Source organism: Hemicordylus capensis, chromosome 5, assembly GCF_027244095.1.
Source record: "Hemicordylus capensis ecotype Gifberg chromosome 5, rHemCap1.1.pri, whole genome shotgun sequence".
NCBI classification, from domain to species: Eukaryota; Metazoa; Chordata; class Lepidosauria; order Squamata; family Cordylidae; genus Hemicordylus; species Hemicordylus capensis.
The window spans coordinates 66028606-66039209 of record NC_069661.1 but is presented as its reverse complement, the minus strand read 5'-3'; the positions used below and the strand labels follow the sequence as shown (position 1 = coordinate 66039209).

Below are 10604 nucleotides of genomic sequence, written 5' to 3'. Positions count from 1 at the left end.
GGAGTTGGGATGGCTTATTTTGGGGGGCTTCTCTCTCTCTCTCTCTCCCCCCCCCAGCAGGAAGGTTGCTGCTGCAAAAAAGGAATGCTTTTTTTGTGTGTATCCAAAAATGCTATTTTATGTAAATTGGAGACCATAGTGAATTTAATAGAAGAATGGATAGAGTTAATCCAAAGATCAAATTCAAAAAGTTTTGTGTAATCTTGGAAAATTATGAAAATATCATCAATAAACCGTTTGTATGTTATGATATGTCTGAAAAATGGATTTTGTTCTTGAGACAAGATCTTACCCTCTTCCAACTCTGACATGAATAAGCATGCAAGACTTGGAGCCATGGTGTTGCCCATGGCAACCCCCTTGTGTTGAAAATAGAATTGCTCCTTGAACCTAAAAAAACTTTTCTCCAAAACAATATCTGCCAATTCCACGATAAAGTAAGAGGGAATAGACTTGTCAACCCTTTTATCCAAGAAATTACATATGGTAATCTTCGCCTCATCCAAAGATATGTTAGAGTAGAGGGAAGTCACATCCAAAGTGACCAATGTACAGTCTTCAGGTACCTGCATACCTTCCAGCTGATGGATAAGATCCTTGGTGTCTTTTATATACAAGGCAATGTGTGGGACAAATGGGCTGAGAAAAGAATCTATAAAGATGGATAGTGGTTCCAGTATAGAATCACAACCTGATACGATAGGACGACCAGGAGGGGAACTCAAACTTTTATGGATCTTTGGTAATGTGTAGAAGATAGGAGTACGTCCATGTGATTTCATTAAGAATTTGGCTATAGGCTCAGAGATAAGGTTTAGTGAAATCCCTTCTTGTACCACTATCCTAATTAGATATTTGATTTTTTCAGTAGGATCACTCATGATAGGTTTATACGTAGTAGTGTCTGATAGTATACGGAGTATTTCTCTTTCATAATCTTCAATATTCATAATCACCACTGCCCCACCTTTGTCTGCCAGTTTAATAATAATGGACTTATCGTTTTTTAGCGAGTTCAAGGCTTGCCAATCCTGTTTAGAAAAATTGTTGTAACCCATTCGGTACTTTTTGTTATAATCATCCTGCAACAGGTTAATTCTAGTTTCTATTTGTTTGTAGAAAACTGTAATATTTGGGTCATCCACAATTGGACAAAATGTGGATTTGATTTTAAAGACCTGTTTTCCCAAAGAAGGAGGGGCACCGAAAAATTTTCGTAATTTCAATAGCCTGATTAATTTGAATAAGTCCTTCTTCAAATCAAAATCGTTATGAACAGGTTTGGGAACAAAATTCAAACCCAAATTTAGAATTCTGAGTTCTTGTGGCATCAAAATTCGAGAACTTTCGAGAAAAGTATACAGTGTACTGTGCTTGACTGGCCAGCAAACTCGCCTGACCTGACCCCATAGAGAATCTATGGGGCATTGCCGAGAGAAGAATGAGAGACATGAGACCAAACAATGCAGAAGAGCTAAAGGCCGCTAATGAAGCATCCTGGTCTTCCATAACACCTCCTCAGTGCCACAGGCTGATAGCATCCATGCCACACCGCATTGAGGCAGTAATTGCTGCAAAAGGGGCCCAAACCAAGTACTGAATACATATGCATGCTTATACTTTTCAGAGGTCCGATATTGTTCTATTCTACAATCCTTGACTTCTTGGTTCCATGTAATATTCTAATTTTCTGGGATTGTGGATTTGGGGTTCTCGTGAGCTGTACGCCATGATCATCACAATTATAACAAATTAAGGCTTGACTTATCTCGCTTTGCATGTAATGCGTCTGTCTCATATATCAGTTTCACCTTTTAATTTGCATTACTGAAATTAATGGACTTTTGCACGATATTCTAATTTTCCGAGTTTCACCTGTATTTCCCCCTCCCCTTAAACAAATTTAGCGGAGTGAGCGCTCCACTAACCCCATTGTCCTGATTGTGAGTCACCATGGCACGGCTCCTTGCCATGGCAACTCACGAGCATGGGCGTAACTGGAGAGGAAGGCAGCCAGGGCACGTGCCCTAGGTGCCACGGGGGGGGGTGCCACACCAGTGCCTGCCAGCCCCACCCCATTGCCTACTGCCCAGCCCCAAGGCCCCTCAGCCACTGGCCTGTTTGCCTTCTCTCCTGCTTGCCTTGCCCTTTGGAGCAGCCTGCAAACTGCGACACAGCAGCTCCTTCTCTCCCCGCCTTTCAGCTGATCGGCAGATGGGTGGGGCTTCCAGAGAGGCCTCCTTGAAGCCTGAACTCCAGTGCCCCAGCAGGCAGCCAGCAAGGAAGGAATAAGGAGGCAGGCTGAGTGGCCATCGCTGACTGCCTTTTACCCACTACGGTTTTCTCTGCCCAGCACAGACCAGTCTTTGCCTTCTTAATGGAGGTATGATGTGAATTCCTTTTTGTGGTGTCCCCTCCGATATATAGGGATCTGCTTGCTTTAGGCCTTTGATATGTCGGGGGGGGGGGGGGAGAGACTGAGAAGTCTCTGAATATTTAATTTAAAACTGATAGGAAAATTTTCTGGCTTTAAAAACAAAAACTATCTAAAAAGGCCAATAAGTGGCTTGTTTCATGGCAAAAAATTACAAAAACCTCTGGAACAAACAATATTATATTATATTATATTATATTATATTATATTATATTATATTATATTATTCATTCATAGATTTATAAATGCACTTATGTTCAAGTTGTTTTGCAACCCAGAAGGTCTGAGTGAGAACTGTGAAGCATGTCTTGTGCTTTTATTTTATTTTATTTTTCTTGTGTGTGAACTGCTCCCCAATAACTTGCAGGGACTTCAGGGTAAATCTGGCCAACATGTGAATGCAGCACCTCCATTCCAGAGGAAATGTGTGTTAAAGGGCTTTAAAAGCCTCCTGTGAAAAACCTCCTGGAATCAAACTTTACTGAATTTGTTCAGAATTCTGAGAAAACATATATAGGCTCACACTCCATGGTTGAAAGTCTCCTTTGCTAATCTGCAGCCGTAAGCGAAACAAGGCGGGGGCAACCAGGGCACATGCCATAGGCACCACGGGGGGGCAGTGCCATGTTGCCCCCCATCCCCTCCCAAATTCACAGATTTTTTTAATTAAAAGAAATTACCTGTGGCCCCTTCAGAGGGCTTCCTAAGGGCCTGGGGGGGGGGGTCCTGCAAAGATTCCCCTCCCCCTGCCAGCCTCTTAGATCACTGCTGCAGCCTGTCTCAGGCTAATTTTCAGGTCTGTCTGGGCCTACAAAGATCAGTGCGGTGGCCATTTTGGAGGTCACCACACATGCTCAAAAGGCCTCTGCGAGGCCTGGCAAGGTATAGGACCTCGCAGGGACCATTTGAGCATGTGTGGTGGCCATTTTTTAATTAAAAAAGGCTGCTAGGAACAAAAATGGTCGCCACACATGCTCAAACGGCCTCTGCAAGACCTGATCTAGGGAGTCAGAAGAGTGCAAAGTTGTTGTCAAGGGACCTGAGTATTTAAAAACAGATATAAATGGCCCAAAAGTAAGTGAACAAAACATCCCTTAAAAAGACTATGTTGGTTTAATACATTGTAAGCTGGCAAAACTGAAGGGTGGAGGGGAGAGGTAAGGAATAAAATAGAAATATTCACTCGCATGCTGTTTAATTCTCTATACAGAGCTCTATCTTTATCTGAATATTTGTCAAGCAATATGATTATAAGGTTTGTGGGATTTCAAACTTGGAAAGTGCCTGCCTTTAACTGGTGTGTGTGGTGCTTTAAAAAAAAAAAACGGAACATCACACTGTTTTGCTGTTCAGTGGCTAGTTGCAACTTCCACCTTCTTCCTGATCAGGCTGCTGGATCCAAGCCTATTGTAAGCTGCTGGATAATTTCAGGTTGTTTGGGGCCCCTAGGATTTCCCATTGCAGCCATCTCCCTTTAAGGCAAAAGCTGTTTGGACAGAAAAAACCCATCCCTGAATTTTGTGGAGGCAGCAACCTGTCGTGAGGTGTGCTGAGGTGGCAGAGCATTTGCTAAAGAGAGCTTTCGCTGCTTAGCTCTATGGAGGCATGCCCAGCACATGGATGTGCTGTGTTTCCTTGGGAAGGCGACTGGCACATATGTGCCACATGTGTGGTTGTATGTGTGTGTATGCATGTATGTGTTGCTTTCAACCTGTTTCTCCCGAAAGTGTCTGAACTTGTATTTTTGAGCTGATATTATGGTAAAGTTATCTGAAAGACTAGTGGTTTTGTAGCCCATTGGATAACGGGCGCTAGGGGAGCTCTGCGCTCCAGACCACCGCCGCCATTACCCCTCCCGCCCGCGGCTCTGGCCGGGCCCGCCACCCACCGCCGCCCGCGGCTCCGGCCGGGCCCGCTACCCACCGCCGCCCGCGGCTCCGGCCGGGCCCGCCACCCACCGCCGCCCGCGGCTCCGGCCGGGCCCGCCACCCACCGCCGCCCACGGCTCCGGCCTGGTCCACCGCTGCCCGGGCCCACCGCCGCATTGTCTTCTCCGCCACCTCGTCCGGCAGCCATCCTGGGCGGCCAGAAGCGGCCGCCCCGAAGAAGCCGGGTAAGCGGCAGCACGGCCAGGCCTCGGCCATGGCTCTGCCGCCTCCTTGGCCGCGCCGTCTCCTCTGGCCGAGGCGGCGGCTTTGTCCCCCGCCGCCGCTTACCCGGCTTCTTCGGGGCGGCCGCTTCTGGCCGCCCAAGATGGCCGCCGGGTGCTGGCGGTCCTGGCTCCCTGGCTCTGTTCTGGCCATGCGCTTCGCGCATGCCCAGAAGAGGCCAGGGAGGCACGGACACACGCTTGGTGTCCATCCACGGACGGACACCAAGCGTTTTATAGATAAGGATGGGTGTCAGATGTTTGGACAGAGGCACAATTTCAGTGCTTGCCCTAGGTGCTATATTCCCTAGATATGCCTCTGTCTGCAGTGAGCGGGCCATTTTAATAATTAGTGTTTCTAGTGTGTTCTAGGTATTAAAAGTAGCACAAATATATAGTACTCAATGTATATCACTATATATTGTGAAGTGTGCATGTGTGTATTCAGTGAAATGTATTTCCAAGCAGCATACTTATTTTGAAATATCAGACTTAAATCCTTGGGGGCCTGGGGTGTGTGGAGGCCCTGGACTTTGAGGGGCTGGGGGCCCATTTTAATATCTTGTATCTGGGCCCATTCCAACCTTGCTATGCCCCTGGCAGAATAGATACTACACATGGGTTTCTGCACAACACCTGCACAGAAGAAACTTCCATGTAGAAAATGTGTCTCTTGTAATTGACCCTGAATTTTCCATCCATGACTTGGATATCTGAGAGTTAGAATCAATAATTTTAAAAAACAGCACACTGTTTGTGACAGGAAGGGGGAAATTACAATAATTTCTTAGTCTGGCAGGGGCTGGTTTTGGCCCTGGCAGAATTTAGCTGTCTGCTCCTGTTGCAAATTCCTCTGTCTAGTGTGGCAAACTAATGTATCCTCCTCCCTCCTGGTGCCAAAGTAAGCACTAGTGTGGTGAATGCACATATACCCCATCATGAGCCAACAGTCTTCAAAAGACAAAGGCTGTACCAAGCTTTCTTTCTCTTGGACCTAATGATAACATTGGGAGACAGTTTCAATTGGTGGAATGAGTGAAAGGGCTAATCTCTGCCCCTGATGCAGTTCCCCCGCTCCCCACAGCTGTTTTGAAATAAAGAAAAATATATTGGAAGATTTATCTTGGGGTTTCACATGTAGTTTGCTCCTGAGAAGGAAGAGGTCAGAGTGTATGGGGAACCTGACCTTTCATTTGAGAAAGAAATCCCTCGATGCTTCTTTTCTCCTAAGAACTTGATAGAAAAATAGCATTGATTTCCCTTGCTTAGTACATTAGTACTTTTGTGACATCAGAAGCCATTATGCCAGTCTCCCTGTGCATCTCAGAGCTATTTACATAATCTACACCTCACACCAAGGAAAGGGACAAAACCTGCCATGCTTAACAGGCTTCAAAGCAGAGCGAAATAAATGTGATTATATAGAGCTGAGCAACAACCAGCACAAGGAACTTGGGGAAACAGAGACTCTGGGTCATGACTGGACTAGTCCTACAGACATACTGGCTGTCTCAGAAGAGGAGTGATTAGGATAAGCTATATGTGCTTACGCATTGGCACAATGGCAGAAGCCGTGCTGTTACTTCAGTATTGCAGAGTTCTTTGATTGGTTCTGCAGGTGGATATGTATGTAAGTATCATGGTATCCCAGGTTAATTCTTGGTCTCCATTGAGACAAGGCTCTGGAGCAGGATAGACTGTCCCAAGGGGAGAGGGGTCAGGACCTTGGATAGTTCCAAGCAGGAATGCAAGTGAGCTGAGTATAACCACGTAAGATTGAAGTTGCTCCAGCTAAGACTTGGAGCTGGTACAGGCAGCCAATATTTATGGCTGCTGCCCAGGTAGTGTGAATTGGTCATGTCCATTCCCCGGGGAAGGCTCTGTTGTTCAAAGGAGCCTTGTCTAATTGTCTAAGGGCTGGCTCCAGTGGTGCTGGGGGATCTCTAGGGCCTTGAGGACTCTGGCTCTGGTTCAACTGGTGCTCCTGGTATGGGGGGTCCTGGTGGTGCAGGGTCACCTGGAGCCTGGGCTGTAGAGTCTTCCCACCCTGATGCATTCCTTGAACTGTCCACCTTGTCCATAATTGAGGGGGTCCTGGATCTAGGGTTATGATATTTGATCAGGCTAATGGAAAGGTTCAAACCACCTGCAACAGAACAGTTGACTGCACTGCTGGCATAGTATCCTTGCAGTGCAACTGATATGTACATTACTATGTGCTGTGCTGCACTGGCCCGATGACATACCTATGTATGTCCCAGCCAGACAACTATGGCTGGTGCACGGTCTTATGTATGTGCTATAAGTAGGCTCACACATCAAGTCCATGCAAATGAGCTACTTTGTTGCCACTAGCAAGGAGTTGTGAGCCTCAACACCTCTAGTGCCACATGCCACCTACCTGTTTATAGTTCTGCAAGAGACTAAGATGCAGGAGCATCTTATTGACTGCTGGGTTGTGGTACCCCAAGGTATGATCAGAACACTAACTACTCTTGCTGAACTGTTTGGTAACGACAGAAGAGGAAGCCTGAAGAGATGAACTTCAGAAAACCTTCTCAACCTCAAAGGATTTGGCATAAGACACCTTATATTCCAGGGATGATGATATGATTTTCAACATTATAAGTAGGTGCTACATGAGATCAATATAACCACTTTTCAGAGTTTGCTGCTTGGCTAAGGTTTGGTTGGAAGATGAATTCTTGTGTTTTACATTTTCCAGAGCTTTATTCAAGACCCCACAAGAGATCAAGTGCAAAGGTGAAGTTTGAATGGGGGAATAATTTCATGCCGATAATCTCTTTCCTGACAAAGCACAGAAAATCCTGAGGAATGATATGGTGATCACAGATCTTGGTGACTTTCTCATGTTAGCAGCAAACTTGATACATGAGAAAGAGATAACTGAAAGCCAAGCATTTCTCCAATTCATCAGCAACATTGAGGAAACACCATCAACACACAGGAGAAGAAAGGGGTTTTCATCTCTTACTGAAAGAATGTCAGAGGTTATCTCTTGAAATGGAAGATATTCTGTCATGCTGAATCTTCTGTAGAGGACTTATAACCCATTCAACATCAGTCACTATAGATAAAAGCCTCTATTGTCAATAGTCTGGACTAATGTATAGTTTTTAAATTTTATTTTAAAAATTCATATCAGCTTACTGAGGCTCTTATTTAGGCACCATATTAAGTTCCATACCACTCAATATTTTTTAAAAAGTAATTATTGTTTGTTTTTATTAATCTTTTAAAATTACATTTATCCCTCTACAGCATAGCAGAACTTGCTTGTCAACCGCTTTTCTTTTTTAAGTGAGAAGTTTCACTTTAAGAAATGTGAATATCAAGTCATTACAGAAGTACTCTCAGAGGGCAAACTTTAAGACTGCTTGCTCTAGTCAGCAAATCAAGCCCAGGATCATGAAAGCATGAATCATCGTGACAAGGGCAACATCTGGAAAAACAGTTGCAACATTCAAAGAGGTACTTCTAACCAAAGTGGCAAACAAGATATTTGTTTCTCAGTATATCTGGATTCTCAGTATTTGAAGTCTAACAGGAAAAAATGAATGGCAGAAACAGAAGCATCTTCAGATGAGGCACCACAACTATGCCAATGGACTTGGTAAAGATCATGATGTTTCAGAGCCCTTCATGTGCTGAAACACCAAGATATTTCTTAGCCTAATAGTAACAGAGAAAACAGAACCTCTCTTACTGGCTTATGTTGGATTTTATTCCATTGTCTCCATTTGCAGTAATGATAATGGCAAAAGAAATGAATTTATTGTTTTAGCTGCAGAGAGTAATGGGGGACTGGAGTACACTCTACCACCTCATCAATTCATAAGTTACCAAACAAGAATTTTATGAAATTGCTCAATCAGTATTTGTGCAGATGGCTTCCAGGAAAAGCTATTTTGTCTGTTAAACCCCTTTGCAGATGGTTGGATACCAATAATTTCATTGCAGCCATCCACAAAATGTACAACATGAGCAGTCATTTGGCACTGTAATCTACTCAGTAATATTTTTTCTGGTGACCTTCCCCCCTTTAAAAACAATAATACATTTATCTGATACTAGGAAATACAAAAGAGTTAGTGGCCACATTCACATGTAATGCAGAACCAAAGGTTGCCAAACCTGCGGTTAATTTTTGAAACTATGAATCACATTACAGACATTCATCCAACTACGATCTGGCACCTAGGGATGTGCAAACAGGCTCAGAACTCAACCAGTTCAAAGTCGAACCGGTTCAGTTTGAAGTCTCGGGGTCAAGCCGAACCACCCCTGGTTTGGCTCGACCCCAGACCAAACCTGTTCGGGGGTCTGTGAACATTTTTGTGTAAAATTATTTTTAAAATCTTTTTTAAACTTACCCCTTCGGGTGGGGGTGTTCTCTGAGGCAGCAGGTGGGTCTATGGAGGTTCCTCCTCCCCCGCCGGCCTCCCTGCCTTCCAAAACCGGCCCATTTGGCCATTCTTTGGCCTGTTCAGGCTTTCCCCCCAGCATGGTTGGGGAAGTAGTAGATTTTGGAGTAGTGGTAAATTGCATGTGATCTCGGTGTAAGAGCATCTGCATCCTTGCATGCATAAGAACAGCCCTGCTGCCCAAGGCCCATCCAGTCCAGCATCCTGTTTCACACAGTGGCCCACTAAATGCCTCTGAGAAGCCCACAGGCCTGCCCTCTTTCTTGCTGTTGCATCAACACACTCATCACTTGCTGTGAGTACTTAAGAAAAACATAAACTGGGGACAAAATGCTTAAATCCAAGTACTCCAGATTAACCCTAGACTGAATTGCATGTAGGTTTTGATAAAGTAAAGTGTGTTGTCGAGTAAATGTTGACTCCTGGTGACCACAGAGCCCTGTGGTTGTCTTTGGTAGAATTCAGGAGGGGTTTACCATTGCCTCCTCCTGCTCACTATGAGATGATGCCTTTCAGAATCTTCCTGTACAGCTGCTGCCTGATATAGGTGTTTCCCGTAGTCTGGGAAACATACCAGCAGGGATTCGAACCAGCAACCTCTGACTTGCTAGTCAAGTCATTTCCTGCTGCTCCATTAGGTGGCTTCAGCAGGTTTTGATATAACTGGGAGCAATTCCTCAAGTGCTTTACTTCTCCTTTTTTGTGAGGAAATCAACAGATTTCAATAGCAATTTTCTATAGAATTCACTAACATTTCAATAGGTTATGGAACTTCCCTATATGTATGATATCACAACATTTTTCTTCTAGAAAAATGCCTACTATGATGGGCAGGGAGAGGTTAACTTTCCCCTGTCCTCAGAGATATCTTCCAGGAAAAATTTAAAAACAAAACAAAACACGTTCCCCTAGCCATGACACTGGTGACCCCAGTGTGAGGCACAAAAGACATGTTATGCTCCCACCTCAGTTGTGCCCAAGACTGTTGCCACATTCTTTGAACCTACTGTGTGAGGGAGCTGGCCCCTGTTCCTCCCTAGCAGTAGTGTCTCATATCACTGCCCTGCTTCAGTGGCTATTTTCAGACAATGCTACTGCTGAAGGGAGGGAAACAGATGAGGAGACTCAAGCCAAGCCCAGGACAAAAGCTTTCCTTATTTTCACTCCTCAGCCATGACAACAGCTTCCCTCACCGTTGCAGGAAGAAAGTGGCAGTCGTTTTCTAAACCCAACAGCAAGTCTTTGAAACGGAATGCTCCTGCTTATCTGCATGGACCCATCTCTTTTTTTCACCAGTCTCTTGGTCACGCTGAAGTGTGATTACGATACATGGGGCTTTCTACACATACGAACACACATCTCCCTGTTGTTGGTGTCAGAAAATATAGACTGCATTCTCACAGTCAAAAGGATCCTACTAAAAGGGTTAACTAGGCTCAGAGAGTCCTATAGGGCTGATTGTGAGAACACAGAATTTCAGGGCAATCCTAGTCAGACCATTCTGCTTAACCAGCATTTATCTATCCTGGTTAAATTCTGGTTAACTGGAGCATTTTGTCCAGGATTGCCCTGAAAT

The 10604-nt window shown here is 44.7% G+C and overlaps 1 long non-coding RNA gene across 1 annotated transcript in view; it reads left to right on the top strand.

The window, feature by feature from the left end:
- The first annotated feature begins 2243 nt into the window (after positions 1 to 2243).
- LOC128327908 (uncharacterized) overlaps positions 2244 to 10604 on the top strand; it is a 65290-nt gene continuing 56929 nt past the window's right edge. Inside the window, exon 1 of the long non-coding RNA XR_008308871.1 lies at positions 2244 to 2383. This is a non-coding gene — a long non-coding RNA (uncharacterized LOC128327908). The remainder of the gene's footprint in view (positions 2384 to 10604) is intronic.